Below are 16,979 nucleotides of genomic sequence, written 5' to 3'. Positions count from 1 at the left end.
TTTGTGTTGGAAATCTACGAAGCTTTTGGGAAATCTGCGAAGCGCACATGATCATAAAAAAGGGAGGTGTATGCATCAGTGCTCCGTCAGTGGCCCTATCGTAGAAAGAACGGCAATATCTTGATCTGTGTTCCTGAGTGCGGTGTCCTGAGTACACGAAGAAAGGGCCGACCAATCCGTTCGAATGTTGAACGAAAAGTCCTTTTTATGTCAGTGATTGGTTGCCAGATGACCTTATGGTATGTACAACTTTGCCAGCATAAAAACAGAACAAAAGATCCCCCCCAGCCCCCCCCCCCCCCCCCCCCCCGAAAACCAAAGCAACTAAGCGAAAGATAGCTAATTCATATGGAAGTCCTGGAAAGGGGCGGGAAGCCGTCGTTCTCTTGTCGACGGTTCTCTGCAAGATCCGTCCGTCCACGTCGTTCCTTGAGCCTGTATAGGCGCCGCAGAATCTTCCAGCCGATGTTTAACAACAGGACTTTCACCTTGCGACACTTGTACCGGCGACGTCAAACTTCCTGACGTTTTTCTTCAACAAAATCTGGTCCAATCGTGATTTGTATTGGCGTCGCCGAAGCCTCTGGGTAATGTTCCTTAATTGATTCTGCGCCTCCTGAAACTTGACATGGTGTTTCCAAAGCTTCACGATTCTACCCGACGAAATATTCGCTTTGGTTGCCCGAGACGGTTCTCCTGGCTGACTGTTCTTGATCCCCAGGAATAGGTAGCAAGTGTAGCAACCGTTTACCTCTTTCAGTGACGCATTCCTCAGGCATAGCGACCAGCTTGGAGGCATTCCAGCTGCATCCGTCTTCCAGGCGGAAAGTGCTTGGACCCAACTGTTTCTGTATTTTCAGTGGTTTGGAGTATGAAAGCTCACCCTTACTGACACTTGTGGGTTTACGGACCCGTACTTTATCTCCCCCCTTCAATCTTGGAGTTTTGGCACTCTTTTTGCGTCTGTATACTCCTTCGTCGAGCGCTGTTTGATTTGGACACGAGCTCGTAACTGTACCATTGCCGTGGCTGGCTCCTGAAATAAGTTTTTTGATGGAAGGCTAATGGGCCGGCTTGCTAGAAACAGCGTCTCAGCTGAGACTGGATGAAAGAGAGCACTGGCAAAGCGTGCGCACGAGCTGGGCGGGACTCAAACCGCCTCTCAAGACGCTCGCGCGCCCCGGCCTTTGCAGTGCTTTCTTTCACCCAGTCTGAGCTGAGACGCTGTTCTAGCAAGCCCGCCATGATGTCAAGTCGGGTCCTGGGTTGGCGACCGTGGAGAAGCTGAGCAGGAGACACTCCTGTGGTCGAGTGTGGGGTAGACCGATATACACCCAAGTAGTCCACGGCGGCTTCTTTCAACGGTCGTCCTTCCAGAACCGAAACTTGAATAAAGTTCTTCAGGCTCCTATTGAATCGTTTGACTAAGCCATTGGCCTGCGGGTAGTATACCGACGAGACACAGTGTTTGATTCCCCTTTCATTCGGGGAAGTATTCGAAAAGCCTCGATTTGAAATGTGGCCCGTTGTCTGTCACGAGTTCTTCCGGATAGCCCTCCCGACAGAACACGCCTCGCAAGAAATCTATCACCGCATGTGACGTAACTGTATTTGCAAAACAAACTTCCAGCCACTTGGAATGGCAGTCCACAAGGGTGACGAAAAACTTGGGACTTGCGGTGGTCAGGTGCAGCCGACCCACGCTGTCCATAGCCAGCTTCTGCGAGGGCTTTTCGGGAGAATAACCGGACGTAGTGGTGCCACGACAAGTTTTGCTGACTTGTCAGCCGATTGGCACATGTGACAGCTTCGCACGGCATACTCCACCTGCCTGTCTATACGGGGCCACCAGAACTTATCTCGACGTCTGGTTTTCACGATGCCAGGGTGTGCCTCGTGTGCAAAACAAACCAAGTCCGAGGTCAGCGAATCCGGCACAACAACTTTGTCTTCCCTGAAGACTATACTATCCACAGCGGATAATTCCTCCCTAAGCTGGAAGAAAGGCATCAGCTCCTGAGTGAGCATCCTCTTTGCTGGTTATCCCTTCTCGAGGTACTTAGTCACTAGCTGTAGTGTAGGATCCATGGCCGTTCGACGTGCACTTCTTCCTCGAATGCAAGATGACACCAAAGACAACTTCTTTCTCCATCTCTGGCTCTGCTGCTGCCACCAAAGGTAATAGGGACAGCGCATCCGCGACAGCATTGTCATCGCCGCCAACGGCTTTCAAATAGTCGAGGAAGGCTAACTTCCACTGCCGCCACGGCACGCAGGCTGGTCCCGGCCTAGCGAGGAACGGGGGTGGTGACGGACTGCAGTTGAATATGGCGTCCGTTCACCGGCAGAGATCACAGCAGGCAGTAGCAGGTCCGACAGGGTTCCTCAACCTGTCTTCACTCGTCGCCAATATGTGGTGTCTTGAGGACATGAAGAAAGGGCCGACCAATCCGTTTGAACCTTGAACGAAAAGTGCTTCTTTTTCATGTCAGTGATTTGTTACCAGATGACGTTATGATATATACAGCGTTGCCAGCATAAAAACAGAACACAAGACTGAGGTCTGAGTCTGACGGCGTGTTGGATGCGGCCCAGGCGACAGAACTTGTCAAGAACTGTGGCATGGTCACTGGGAAAATTGTTCGCCATTCAAGTCATGAACAAAAGTTTTTTTTTTTTTTTTTGTGTCCTGGTATCTCTCGTTTTGAACAGCGTGGGTAGCCATCAAGCTTAAACCTTACCCCCTTACCTTACCTTACCTTACCACGACGTACCAAGACCACTGTGGTCGCCACAGGTCAGTTCACACGCTTTTCAAAAGAGCTTTGCATGGTCCCGCGGCGCACGCTGCTGACTCAAGCGCTATCTTGTCAGTTAGACAAGCACGGGGTTAGTGAGCCCAAACTGAGGTTGCCAAGCTCAGTGTATGCAAACTATGGTTAGCGGGATAACCGCAGTGTGGCCTGCCGTGTAACTCGGAATTAACTGCAGTTAGTATAACCTTAGCTAGACTTAACTGCAGTTAAGGAAGCCCGTTTAGAGTGTAATTTGCTGAGTTCCGCGAAAGATTACGACATGTAGCTCTCCGCACTCTTTGGGGAACGTAGAAGCATGACCATTCGCTCGAGTGCAGCATACTAAGCATTTATTTTTCAGTACTCTCAGGCCCCACACCGCACCCACCGCATTCAACCTGATATACTTTAGCTATGTATGAACACCCCCCCCCCCCCCAACCCCTCGTCGTCCACATCCCCACCCAACACACGTGGAGTCCACTCGTGAAACCGGCTGCTGCGAGGGACAACCTCTGGACTGCGACCCGTGCTGAGTGAGCATGACGTTCGTGCGCATGACGTCACGCCGCTGGGGCGGTGTCGGCGGATGCGCTGGCAGTTGATGCGAATCAGGTTCCTGCGCGCGCGCAGCATCCGTACTTGTTGGTGCGCTTGCTTCGGTCGTTCTCCCATCTCCACCCGTCTGTCGCAAGGACACAACGAGCCGCTTCGTGCTGTGCGAAAAAGTAGACAGCTTGGATACGCTCAGAAGTGGTACGCTGCCCCGCGGTACGTTCGGAGCTCCAATAATGGATCTCCCCAGCTTTTGGCCAGTATGAGTATGTGTGTGTGTGCTTATTGTGTGCGTGTGTGTGTGTGTGTGGGGGGGGGGGGGGGAGGGAGGGTATCCGTCTGTTCCAGCGACAGAAGGAAAGTCCACTTTTCCACTAGGATGACCATTAGAAAGCGAGAGCGCTATAGGTGAGGGCACCGCAGGGCATTAGAAACAGGGTAGAGCACGTCGGCTTTATTTTTGAGTGGTCTAGTTCCCTGTCATGAACGCCTGCCTTATGTTCACACCAACTGCTTGACGTGAAGCGCGAGAGCGCCACGACGTCACGATATATAGACCATTCTATAGAAAGAGGCATTTGGCCGGAGTCATTTTCAGCGTTCGTATACGTACGGCGCATGCTTTGCGCGCTTTCCGAAGCGACGATAATGCGTGTGCTGTACTATAACGAACGTACGTTGAGCTCTGACTTTGTATCCCTGCCCCCTGCCCGTTTCGATCTGGATGAGCATCGTACTGGCGTGCGGTCGTGTATCACTACTGTGTGGTGCACGTCAAAGACCCCAGGTTAGCGGTTGTACTGCACTGGCTAAATTGCTTGTCTACAGCTGAGACACCAGACGCCCACTGAGGCAGACTAACTTCCGGCTGTATAAACATACGCACAACAATTTTCACTTTGCTGACTTTGTAAACGTTGAACGGTGTATAAGGACAAATCAGCACGAACTCGCACAACGTCTCTGAACAAGCACGCGATTATACCACTCATCAGAGATAGCTCAGCCTCTTTCGAAAGGTTGGGGTGTGTGCATGAATTGCGCTAAAATTTATGTACAACGTAACACCAAAAAAAAAAAATTTTTTTTTTTTTTGCAGAAATAAATTACGCATCACCAAATACTCATTCTCCACTCCAATGTAGCGCTAGAGGTCTGAACCAGATACCAAAGTTTCAGAACGTATACCTGTAAGGATCAGCAACGGCTCCGCGGGTGGGCCGTTAGCAACAGAGGGACTTTGCTTGCAACAAATTAAATTATTTATAGGAAAGTATCCCCCACTTCGACGGCCAAGGGAAGCAACTTGGTCTCCGACGCAAGAACCGCAGAGCTTCCCGCAGCGAAGTTTGTCACCCCGTCCGGACCTGCCAACCCTGACGGCGCAGCAAGACCCACGAACCCCTACTGAACCGTTCATCCAAAAGTTAGCAGTGATTTTTTTTTAAATTTCAATGGGAAAATGGAGCCCGTTTGCGCCCGTTTGCGCCCGTTTTCGGGAACTGTCGTCATTCAGAGTATTCGAGAGCTCCGACGGTCACCATTTTCCCCATCGAAAATTTCCCCAAATCAATTATATCAGTTATACTTTTGGATGAGATACCGGTTAGTTTCGAAACTTTGACTGCTGGTTCAGACCGCTATATTTGGGCGCAGAATGAGCGTTGGGCGATGCGTAGTGTACTTCGGTGGTGAAAAGAACGCTGTAAACTATATTTGTTGGGACACCCTGTAAAACGCATATGTTTGCAACTCGACGAATCACGCTGAATATCACTTCAGGTGTGTCCTACGACAATATAGGTAAACAGGTGTAATTGGGAGAGTTCCCGCAACTTGGGCGTCATGCTCTTGACTGCCAAGGCCAGTGCACGGATTCTGTTCCGCCAGCAGACCATCGAGGGAAGGTTTCACGCACAAGAAAACATTGGGCTCAGGAATGACAAAATTGATGCTGAATAGAAATTTCCTCTGAACAATCACTGTCCGCCTGAAAGGCATACCGGTACGGAACGCCACACAGTTAGTACTAAGAGGCGATCGCCAGTTCATTCTGGTTTTATCTTCACAACAAAAACTTTATCAACGAAAATACAAGCGTCGGTAAAATGTACGCGTGCCAGCGAGAACATAAAAAAAAAAAAATCGCTCCACGCTAGTTCTGAAAAAAAAAAAAAAAAAAAGAACACACGAATATTTAGTGCATTTAATCGCCAATATGGTGTTGTAAAAGGACAATTTGCGAAGTATGTACCATAAATACCCACGCGTGGTTCGATGTTCAAAGTAATATTGCAATGGACTTCTGTATCGGATATCGTGTAAATTTTCGGTCATTTAGGTGATAAACATTTCGTGGTCGGACTCGTCAACCACCTGTATGAGCAAATGCTCAGAAAGCGCCGATGTCGCATTCGCGTGAATCCTATTTCGAAGGTATGTATATATACTAGTAAGGCTACGGCGAAATAATCTGTTCATGTTCCTCGATCATTACACATCACACGACGCAATTAAAAAGAGTCACAAACTCTACACCAAATTTGCCACAGCATTTTTAATGCATCAACAGAACGTTATTTGCGCCTCTCCTGAGCGTCTACACGAGCATAATGTTCCCGAGAGCCTGAAAAAAACAGAGTACTCGTTTCTTCATTCGTGAAGAAATGACCCGGTTAATTATGAAAAATACAGCTCGCTTCGTGAACGGTTTCCCATCTAATGCGTGTATATAAACTTCATTTGCGTAATGTTATTGAAATTATCTGGGCCGTTTATGCGTCGGCCGCATTAGTTATATTGACGGTGATTAATAATGGCGATTAATATTTGACTACCGGTATAGTGGACCTCACGAATCAGTGTCTTGACCGTGTGGCTATTTTACCAAGAGGTAATTGGGTGATGAACGGGATATGTTTTCAAGTCATGAAATCATGAAACATAGAAGAACAGAAAATATATTGTTGTATGTTTTGTTAAAATGAAAGCCATAGCAGCCCCCTGGGTATTTCTTGATTTTTGCAGAAATGAGTTTCGTCTATAGAAAACAGCATATGTATATATTTTTTTTTTTGTGTAACTTGACAACCAGGTGGTCAACGCCATTTTATAAAACGTGAAGATCATACATTGACTATTCATATATAATCCGACACTCGGACGAATATAGAAAAAAAGGGACAGCCACAAACAGCGTCCCATGTTGCAATATGGATATCCTTCGCCATCTTGCCTGTGCTTTTGCTCTTTCGTCATCGGCAATCTAGTTCCATCCTCACAGAAAATCTCAATGCATCGAAGATACTGATTTATATACCCCTATAAATCGGCTGCATAACAAACTAGGATCGATATCCTAGCAATAATGTGCACAAATAACGTTTAAATCCTTAAGCTCGAAAAATGCTTTCAAATAAGTCGCGCCAGCAAGTTTTGGCAAAACTGTGTGGGCCTGGCGCCATCTCTGGAGGAATAGGCGAAACCTCTCCTCTCCTCTCCTAAAAGTGGAGAGGAGAGGGCGATTTCCTGCTCCGTGCTGTGGTTCTGCAGGGAAGCAAACCCTATGCATCGCGAATATATCGCTAGCTCTGCTTTTATGTAGAGATTTCTTTAACGGGTGTTCTTTTAAGATCGCGAGCGCACACAGTTATCGATACAACTCCCTTGCACCAGTCTGACGTTGTATGTAGAATGGGATCAACTCAAAGTAAATATTTTCAGGCAAGTTATAGCGGAAGGATTTCGGAGCAGCTGAATATAACGTCGGTGCCTGTTTCAGTGCGGTATTTTTTTTTTTTTTTTTTATAGCATTAATCTCATTTTATTTTTTGTCCTGCTTTTGGGGGAGAGTTAAACCCTGCTTCTGCGACGAACCGGCAGCACGGACACTGAATTTGCTTGTTTTAGCTTTAGTTAAGCGCTCATAGGTACTTACTGTCTCGGGTTAGGGAGTTCTGGTGACTTAGTAGGGATTTTGCGAAGAGAAGGCGCAAATATGGCGAAGTGCTCACTGCTTCAGTTAGCGTGGCATACTTGTCCGATTCTTCGCAGCTAACGTGGTGAAAGGTCGTCCTGTTCATGCGCGACGATAACCGTGTAACTCGCTGAGTTTCAACTTGCAGTCAAGAAGTTTCGATGGGGTTCTCGAAAGCTCTCCTTGGATTCACGGTGATCGCAAGTTCCAGTATGATGGTGACGTGGCTTGCGTTTTCAGAGTTTTCTGTCATGCTTACGTTTCGATTAATTTGCTGCTTATCGAACCGTACCTTGTACTACTGACTTCAACTCCCGTGTCTAAGGGTGTTGTCATTTCGGTTTGTTTACTGCTCGCCCGGGATCGACGGTCCATCTGTTGCTATGTGCTAGGTCTTTCTTTTGGAACGGGTTTCCGGACAATCCGGAGGGGTGTCATGCCAATGTTTAGCGGGGAGCGGATTTGGTTTCGTTGCCACACCGCCAAGCGTGCGTGTAGTACCTACTAGCCGCACTGTTTTGCAAGTTTCCGTGGCGCGGACACAGAACAATCGTGCAGGCGTGTGCGCGTGTGAAGTACCGCGCGCAGAAAATTATGATGTGTGGTGCGTATCAGAACTTGAGACGACACGTGCCACATAGACGTGAAAAATCCACCGGATACGGAAAAACAACGGTTTTGAAAGATAAAAATATCTATATTTGGCCTCGTTTATGGTGCTCCTGTGGCCTAATGGATAAGGCGTTGGCCTCCGGAGCCAAAGATTGTGGGTTCAAGTCCCACCAGGGGCGTTGTGTTTTTTTTTTTGTTTTTTTTCGTATTGTTTTTTGTTATGATTTGTCGGTGTTTTTGCGCATGCCCTCCTGCTCCAGCCTGTGTTACTCCCAACACCACAAAGAAATACAACAAATACCGAACATACGTAATTCTCACTTCATATGCTTTACAAACGTATAGGAACTGAGCATATCATAGATCAGCGATTCTCAAACTGGTCCTCGTACCCCAAGGAATCTAAAAAGCAACTCGCGCAAAGAAAAAAAAAAAAAAAAAAACCTTAAAACGTTTTTTTTTATGCTATCGCACAAGACATCTGATGCAGAATGCACTGAGGGTCCCCGAACGCCCTCCGAGTGGGTCAGGAGGTCCGCGATGGCCAAATGTTTGAGAACCACTCCCATAGATCATCAGAGAGATGTGGGAGGGGGTTCTGCCATTATTTTAAAGGAATAATGTTCGGCTTACCTTTGTACTTTAATTTCATTCCTAAAGTGACTATTCACTGGCACCCATGCTCAGTGTCCTTCATCACTCAGCATGTGTTTCAAAAGTAACTGGCGCTATGGATATGCATCTTGTCACAACATTCATGTTATTGTGTCTCATGCTTTTTAAATGCAACTAAACTCGTTGAATGTTTGTTGCAATCAATCTGTGCTCTGGAAGGAATGCTAGCGTGTTGTAGCAGAGGAGTGGTAAAACAAGGAAGGCGGTGTCTTTTATTTGGACAGGCCAACACATAAATCTTAACACAGTATCGAAAGTAAAATATGCTTGTGCATTTTTTTTTTTTTGCTTTAAAATGATATATATATTTTTTCTATTACAAACAGTGCTTCAAAATGGGCCAATCACATCACTGGTATGTTTCCCGTGCGCATGGCGGCTCGCGAAAGTATTCCGTTGTTGTTTTGCAGTTTCAGAGAGCTGGGTGGTAATATTAAGGCCCTCAAAATGTGGGAATTAGGAAATTAGCTTTAATCGTGAAATCTTATATTCTCGCAGAGGTTATCAGAGCAGCACCCAACGACGTTGCGGAGAGATCTGTTTTGCGGTAAAGTTTACAGTGCGAGACCTGTCGAATGTGCAACAAGCTAGGGTGCTTTGCGCGCTATGTGGTAATTCGGAGGTCTACGCACCTGTTTTCGCTTTCATCGATAGTTTTCACTGTTTTCAATATTTACAACAATGAAAGAGCAAGCTGTAACTCGAAGTTCTGTCGGGCACAAGTTTTCCTTTTTGCCCGCCAGATGGCGCCGTGAATATTTTCGAAATATCTATGGTGCTTAGCAGCGATAGGGGTTTCTTTACCATGCTCCATTCGTTTCTCATTTTCAAATATACTGTTGAAAGGCTTAACCTTACTGTTTTTCTTTTAATTGGAGATTAGTTGATTTTTGAAATTAGAAGCTTTGGCTAGGTGGCTTAAGGCGCCGCCTGACTACAGGGGTTCAGCCGTATCTATTTATCCCTCCAAATACCAGCCCGTGTACGAAGCCGTAGGTGCCGTGCAACTACAGGCCCGTTCATGCACTTGAGACTGTGTAGGACCGTGTGCCTTAACGCCTCTTAAAATCGCTTACGAGGAAAACACACACTGACGCCGTTAATCGGATAGCCGTTGAACACTTGGTACTTCCATATACAGTGATGTCTCGGTGTGCCTTCGTTCCCCCGAAAAATCGTCCATAATGTGAGTTGTCCATAAAAACGAGACAAAAATGCACGCATTCTCTCAGTTTGTCCCCGAAAATGGTGTCCATATAGCGGGGTATTCATGTTAACAGGGTCCATATTAACCAGGCATGTATATATGTATTTCTTTCTTTCGCGCGCCATTCTCTTCTGTTTTGAAAAACTTTTGACGATGTTATAAACGGCCATTTCTCATAGATGGTGCGTAAATTTGATCTCTCAAATACCGGAATACCTTCGCTCCAGTGAAATGCAGTTCTAGTGTCTCTTCGTAGATGGCGCCAGCGTGCCAGTGTGTTCTCTCCGTCGTAGGATTCTACAAACAAACTAGTGGAACGGCAATGGGTGCAGCAATTTCTGTCACCGTGGACTAGCCTCATGATGGAGGCGATCGAGCGGCAAGCCTTAGAGACATTCGCCTCGAAACCTACCTTGTTCTTACGGTATGTCGACGATTTCTGTGTGGTCAAAACCAGCGAAATCAACAACCTTCACCACCACTTCTTCATCGAACGATGCCATTTACAACTGAGCTGGAGTCTGACGGTTCCCTTCCATTCTTGGGCGTGCTCACAAAGAGAAAGTCCAACCGTTTGACATTCGATGTTTACAGAAAAGCGACACACAGCGGCCAACACCTGAACTTCTCGTCCTACCACACTGCAACGCACAAATCTTCTGTGTCTTCCGCACTCTTCAGGCGAGCAATTACTGTGTGCTCCACAGAAGAAGCTTTTAAGAGGTCACAACGATCAAACACGACCTGAGACAGAGCGGTTGTCCTGCCAGGTTTTAGAGCACAGCTCTTAGGGGCCCGTTCCCGGCTTGAGCGGCGTCGGCGTCGGCGTAACCAAGATCACCCCAAGGTCACGCGACCCCAAGGTCATCCCAAGGTCACCCCAAGGTCACGTGACCCCCAGAGGTCACGTGACCCCTCCCCCAGGGTCACGTGACCCCCAAGGTCACGTGACCCCCGAAGTCACGTGACCCCCCCTTCCGAGGTCACGTGACCACCCCCAGGGTCACGTGACCCCCCGCCGAGGTCACGTGACCTCCCCGATGACATCGTCACTGATGACGTCACCGGCATCCGCATCGTCATCGTCATCATCACTGATGACGTCATCAGTGACGTCACTGATGACCTCACCGGCATCCGCATCGTCATCATCACTTATGACGTCATCAGTTACGTCACTGATGACGTCACCGGCATCCGCATCGTCATCGTCATCATCACGGATTACGTCATCAGTGACGTCACTGATTACGTCACCGACATCCACATCGGCATCGTCATCATCGCTGATGACGTCATCGGAGTCCGCATCGTCATCGTCACTGATGACCTCACCGGCATCCGCATCGGCATCATCACTGATGACGTCATCAGTGACGTCACTGATGACATCATCGGCATCGTCACGTGACCCCCAAAGGTCACGTGACCCCCAAGGTCACGTGACCCCCCAGGTCACTTCACCCCCCAGTACCCTTCCCTCCTCCTCCTCAAGAGCTGCGCTCTAATTCGGTGTTACAGGGAGTTGTAAACGGCTTTCACTTTTTTTAACAACATATACAAAAACTTAGACACAATAGAACAGAACACGCCCCCTCCCCCCCCCCCCCTCCTCCCGACCGCGTATGGGTCCCCTACATTTCATTTCATTTTCATTTATTATGTCTCTCAGGGTCCGAAGGCATTACAGAGAGGAGTGGGGCACAGTAAATGGAGCAAAGCAAATAACAAGTAAATGGCAAAAAATAACAAAATAACTACTAAACATCATTTAACACGTTACTAATGGCACAGTACATGGAATAAAACAAATAACAGTGAAAAGGCAAAAAATACAACAAAAAATACTACTAAACATCATGTAACAGGTTAGTAATGGCAATCTTAAATATATCTGAGGCGGTGATCGCGACATTGGCTGCGGGAAGGCGGTTCCAGTCAATCGAGGTTTGAGGCAAAAAAGAGGCATTAAAGGTAGATGTGCTGCAACGAGGGATCCCAACTTTTAATTGATAATCGGTGCGTGATGATATGATTCAGAAAATAGTGCTTGGCGGAGAGTGGGGTTAAAGTGATATATCTTGTGGAACAAGCATAGACGGGATATCTTTCGACGAAGAGAAAGAGTGGGCAAGGATAGAGATGCTTTCATTAAAGTGGTGCTAGCTGTGTGATGATGGTTAGAAAGTATAAAACGGGCGGAGCGGTTTTGAATAGATTCTACGGCAGATGCAAGGGTGATACCAGGGTTCCAGATTGAGGCGGCACATTCAAGTTTAGGGTGAATTAAGGTTGTATAAATTAAAATCTTTAATCAAAGAGGGGCAAGGAAAAAGTTTCTTTTGGTGTATCCTAATAATTGATTAGCGTTTTTCGTGACATAGTAGACATGAATAGATCATTTGAAATATGAACACCGAGGTATTTATAGGAGGACACAGGAAGAAGGGTAGAGGTATTGATGGAGTAGGAAGGGCAAATGTTAATTTGACGAGAGGCACACATGGATTTACATTTAGAGATATTAAGTTCCAGAAGCCAGTCAGTTGCACCATAGGGTTACATTGTTAATATCGGTCTGAAGAGCAGAGATGTCGGTGTCGTTAATGATTTCTTTGTACATGGCACAGTCATCATCAAAAAGGCTAATAGAAGAGGAGACACGGGTAGGGAGATCATTAATATAAATAAGAAATAGTAGTGGACCGTGTACAGAACCTTGTGGGACATCGGAGTTGACAGGCGAGTATGGAGAATTAGTTCCGTTGGGCGTGGACAAACTGAAGACGGTCAGTCAGAAGGGCGTCTATCCAAGCGAGAATGTATGGGCAGATGTTAAGGCTACTAAGTTTATGGAGAAGAAGGGCTTGAGGAACTTTGTCAAAAGCTTTGGAAATATCAAGGAATATGCAGTCAGTTCTGGAACCCTGGTCAAGTGTGACATGGAGATTATGAGTAAAGGTAAGAAGTTGGGTTTCGCGTGAGTAAACCTTCCAAAAACCATGTGGTGATGTGTTAAGGAAAGATTTAGAATCACGAAAGTTTGCAAGTTGAGAGTAAATTACGTGTTCAAGGATTTTACATGGTATACTCGTTATGGAAATGGGACGGTCGTTAGATGGATTTTGTTTATCGCCAACTTTCTGTACAGCAGCCACTTTCCCCACCTTCCAATCCAATGGCAAGACACCATGTTAAGTGACTGAGAAAGAGATTGGGCAGGATAATGCTAGAATACATTTTAGTGTTTTTCAAGCATTTTGTGTTAATGTTATCAGTACCTACCGCAGAATATATTTTGAGGTTATCAATAATCTTAGCAATTCCTTCACTATCTACAACAACAAAATACATAGGCAAAAAATCACAGGCTACAAATACAGGGAAACAGGAACTAACTGGAATAGAGAAAGATTTAGTAAACACTTCATTTAAAACGAAAGAACACTGATCATTGGATAATTCATCTCCATCAGCATCCCTAAACGTTATATTGGAAGAAAAAGAGGGATTAACAACTTTCCAAAATTGACGCGGATTATTTAACAACAAGGAGGGGGACCTATTATTAAAACAATGGGATTTCGCATCTAGAAGTGCTTTTTTATACAGACCAGCTGCAGTACGGTACGCTGACCATCGCTGTTCGTTGTCCGATAGCTTTGCAGCACGAAATATTCTTTTTTTCTTGCTTGCTAGCCTTTTTAAAAACACGTTATACCAAGGCGATTCAAGAGAGGGCGAGATAGTGCGAAGTGGCACGTGCGCTTTCATGAGGTACGCAGCTTGTTCTTTAAATAAACACCAGTTATTCTGAACTGAGCACTGATCAAAACAATCCAGAATCTAGGAAAAGGCAAAGGTTCCTATTTATGGAATCAAAATCAGCTCGTGCATAATCAGAAAGCATGTAGGTAGATCTAAGGAAAATGCAATACAAATGATCACTAAGACGTGTCAAATGAGTTAAAGAAGAGATGAGCTCAGGCGATGTTGTTAAGATGAGGTCTAAAACAGAACAGGTCGAAGGATCAGTACGCGTAGGTTGGTTAGCCATTTGTGAGAAATTAAAATCAATACACAAGTTCACGAATTCCTTACACTCAGACGAGAAGGAACTAAGATGGGTAGAAACATCTGACCAAACTATGGAAGGATAATTAAAATCACCCAAAAGAATGACTGGAGCATTTGGAAAGCGAACAATGACCGTGTTGATTGCAATGTAAAGTTTAGAAACAAGAGTGTCACTTCTATCGGGAGGGCGATAACGCGCGCCTAAAATGTATTTCTTGTTGTTTTTTTTAGGTTGAGACCAACCCAACACTAGCTCCAATTCAGGCACGTTGACATGAATGACGGTATATTTGCCGATACCGCAATCAATACGCCGCCACCGTTTCTTTCAGCCCTGTCATGAAGGTATATATTAAAATATTTCTGACAATTTAAAATCTTGCTATTACGTATCTTGCCGGATAACCAGGTTCAGTAAGAACAACAAAGTCAGCATTAGAGGAATCAATGATAGAAGATAAGTCATCGTTCTTGTCCATGACGCTTTTGATGTTTGTAAAAATAACAGGAATAGTATTATTAGACGTGATAACAACACAGCTTCCACCCCTCGCTGCATGTTATTGCGGAGTTTGATTGGGATTAGAGGCATTACGTGGAGGGCAAATTAAAGTGTGACAGAGAAGTTGAACGAGAGTTGGAAGCTCTGTTATTATGTTCAAATGAAGTGTGCTCTGGCTCCCGGGAGTTCACTTCAATAACAGTCAGAGGCAGATACATAGACATCGCATTTGTTCCCAGTTAGTAGCTTGTCGAACTGCAGTTTAAAAGGACTGTCCCCCTGTTCTCGCAAACTGGAGCAGTTTACGCCGAGCGAGACGCACCGAGGGGATAAAATCTTCACTTACTGAGAAGTTGGTGCCCTTGAATTTATAGGCATTTGAAAGCACCGCCTCTTTATCTTTGTAAGAAGCCATTTTAGCAATAATTGGGCGACACCGGTGTTGATTGAACTGGCCAAGGCGATGAGCTCTTTCGATACATGACGCGGGAAGTTGTAAACCTAGTCTTTTGAGGAATACATTAAGGACAGCCTTCTTGGATTGCACCCAAGTCTCTCTCTCAGTATCGCAGAAGCCAAAGAAAAGAAGGTTAGCACGGCGCGCTCGGCTCTCAGCGTCATCACAGCGTGTTCTGAGCTGAGAAATCTCGACGGCAGCCGACTCCGTCAAGTGAGCAGAACTGACGCTGCTGTTTACGCCAGTTGATTTGGTAGCGGAAAGGTCATTTTATAACTGGTTGACCCGTATTGTGACCGCAGTTAGTGATTCTTCGGAGCCGCTTTGTTTTATTTTTTATGTTTCTAACTTCCTGAAAGATGTTATTTTGGCCTGCCTGGAGTGTCGTTACAATATCAAGAACCTTAGTTCGTAGAGCTTCTTGCTCTTTGGTTATTGGTCCAGGGTTAGATTCAATATCGCCACCAAGGAGTAAGAGCACCCTGAATCTAACACTGTCGACACATGTAGAAATAGATGCACAGGCAATTTTGTACAGGTTAATACATTCCAGATACAGCTCAAAGCATACCTTGGGGCCCGGCAGCACAAAACAACACAAGTCATTGGCTTTGAATTCAAGATATTCAAATTTGCCAACCTGAAACGAGACGACGAAAAACTTAGGCATCTTGATGGAACAGTTGCTGCCAGGCCCACTGACAAAGTTGACGGAAGCAGGCACTTTTCTTCTCGGTGGCGCTGAGGTCGCAGTGGTGGTAGAAGTAGATAGGCTGATTCGTAACGGCACCGTAGGAAACGGCGCCGCAGTGGACACGTTCTTTGGCACAACCCACAAAGAGTAGGCTTCTGATGACGAGTACGTTGTTCCATCAGGTTCCACGGAAGTAGACGATTTAATGTTGCAGCCGATGATAGTGTTCCCGTTGCCGGTTGGCGTAGGCTATGACGGGACCAGGAAAGCGAGCAGCAGCTGAAACGAGACGATGAAAAACTTTGGCATCTTGATGGAACAGTTGCTGCGAGGCCCACTGGCAACAAGCGAGTGGGCCTGGCAGCAACAATCTAAGCGAAACTCGCGCTCATTTTACGAAAATACGTCGTCAGTGTGAGTCATAAACTGATGTCCACCATTGAACGCCTGTTCTCTCTTCCAAAGGATCGTCCCCCTAGAAGAAAAGGCTCAGAAACATGTCTACAGGATCCCCTGTGGTGACTGTCCCGCCTCCTACGTTAGTGGAACTAAAAACTTCTCGGAACGTCGATGTCAGCACGTCGATGTCGCCAAAAATAATAACGTGCAAGGTAGCGCGCTGGCAGAACACGTCCAGAAAGAGAGTCACACGATCGGATTCAACGACAGCTCTATTCTTGGCCCGGAAAGAAACTGGCGAAGACGCCTTTTATTGGTGTCCTGGTACATTCAAAACACCGAAAATAACGTCAACCGGTCAACTGGGACACTTCCAAGCGCCTAAGTCTCCGGCTTACGGCCCGTCACGCGGGGCGCTACGAACCATAACACGTACAGAAACAACGGCCGCTTTAAAGAAGCCAACAACACCGGGCAATTGGCAAGACGACGTCAAGAACGAAAACAGTCAACAGGGGGCCGAACTGGCCTTGAAGCGTCGGGCTCCGTATTATTTTTTTGTTAGGGTTTTCCTTCTACATTAATAAACTAGAGCCCGTTACAAAGGGTACACCCGTTACCATTATCCTTCCATTCATCATTTTACTTTATGCTCCTCACTTCTGTCTCTAACAGTAAAGGGTGCCCTGTTCACACTGCAATTAGTTGTCTTATTTTATACACTCCCCCCCCCCCTTCCCCTTCCCCCACTGGCATGGCGTCTCACACCACATTGGCGGGTTCCCAAGGTGTCCCCGACACATCCATGCTTGAGAACCACGGCAGTCAAGTTCCCCCACTGAGATGAAGTGAAGCGACCAAGGTAAAAAGCACGGACATTTCGTGACCATATTTCTCAGACCCCAACGTGGGACATATCGGCCCTGGGTTGCGGAGCGTATCTGGAGAATTACAACAGGCAATACAATTTATTAGGTCGCCTCCCCATTCCCAAAAGTTTGTCCGTCCGTGAATTTGCCGCTAAATTTGG

General features: G+C 46.4%; 1 long non-coding RNA gene and 1 other non-coding gene across 2 annotated transcripts; both read left to right on the top strand.

Moving 5' to 3' along the window:
- Positions 1–7,346: 7,346 nt before the first annotated feature.
- On the top strand, positions 7,347–16,580 carry LOC115327426. The gene is made up of 3 exons (XR_003919785.4): positions 7,347–7,544; positions 14,129–14,242; positions 16,016–16,580. It is a non-coding gene; the product is annotated as an uncharacterized LOC115327426 (long non-coding RNA).
- Positions 8,045–8,117, top strand: Trnar-ccg. Its single transcript has one exon. It is a non-coding gene; the product is annotated as a tRNA-Arg (tRNA).
- Positions 16,581–16,979: the final 399 nt, after the last annotated feature.

Source organism: Ixodes scapularis, unplaced genomic scaffold (genome assembly GCF_016920785.2).
Source record: "Ixodes scapularis isolate PalLabHiFi unplaced genomic scaffold, ASM1692078v2 PGA_scaffold9__187_contigs__length_104089568, whole genome shotgun sequence".
In the NCBI taxonomy this organism is placed as follows: domain Eukaryota; kingdom Metazoa; phylum Arthropoda; class Arachnida; order Ixodida; family Ixodidae; genus Ixodes; species Ixodes scapularis.
The sequence above is the reverse complement of the archived record's forward strand: the minus strand, read 5'-3'. Positions and strand labels throughout refer to the sequence as shown.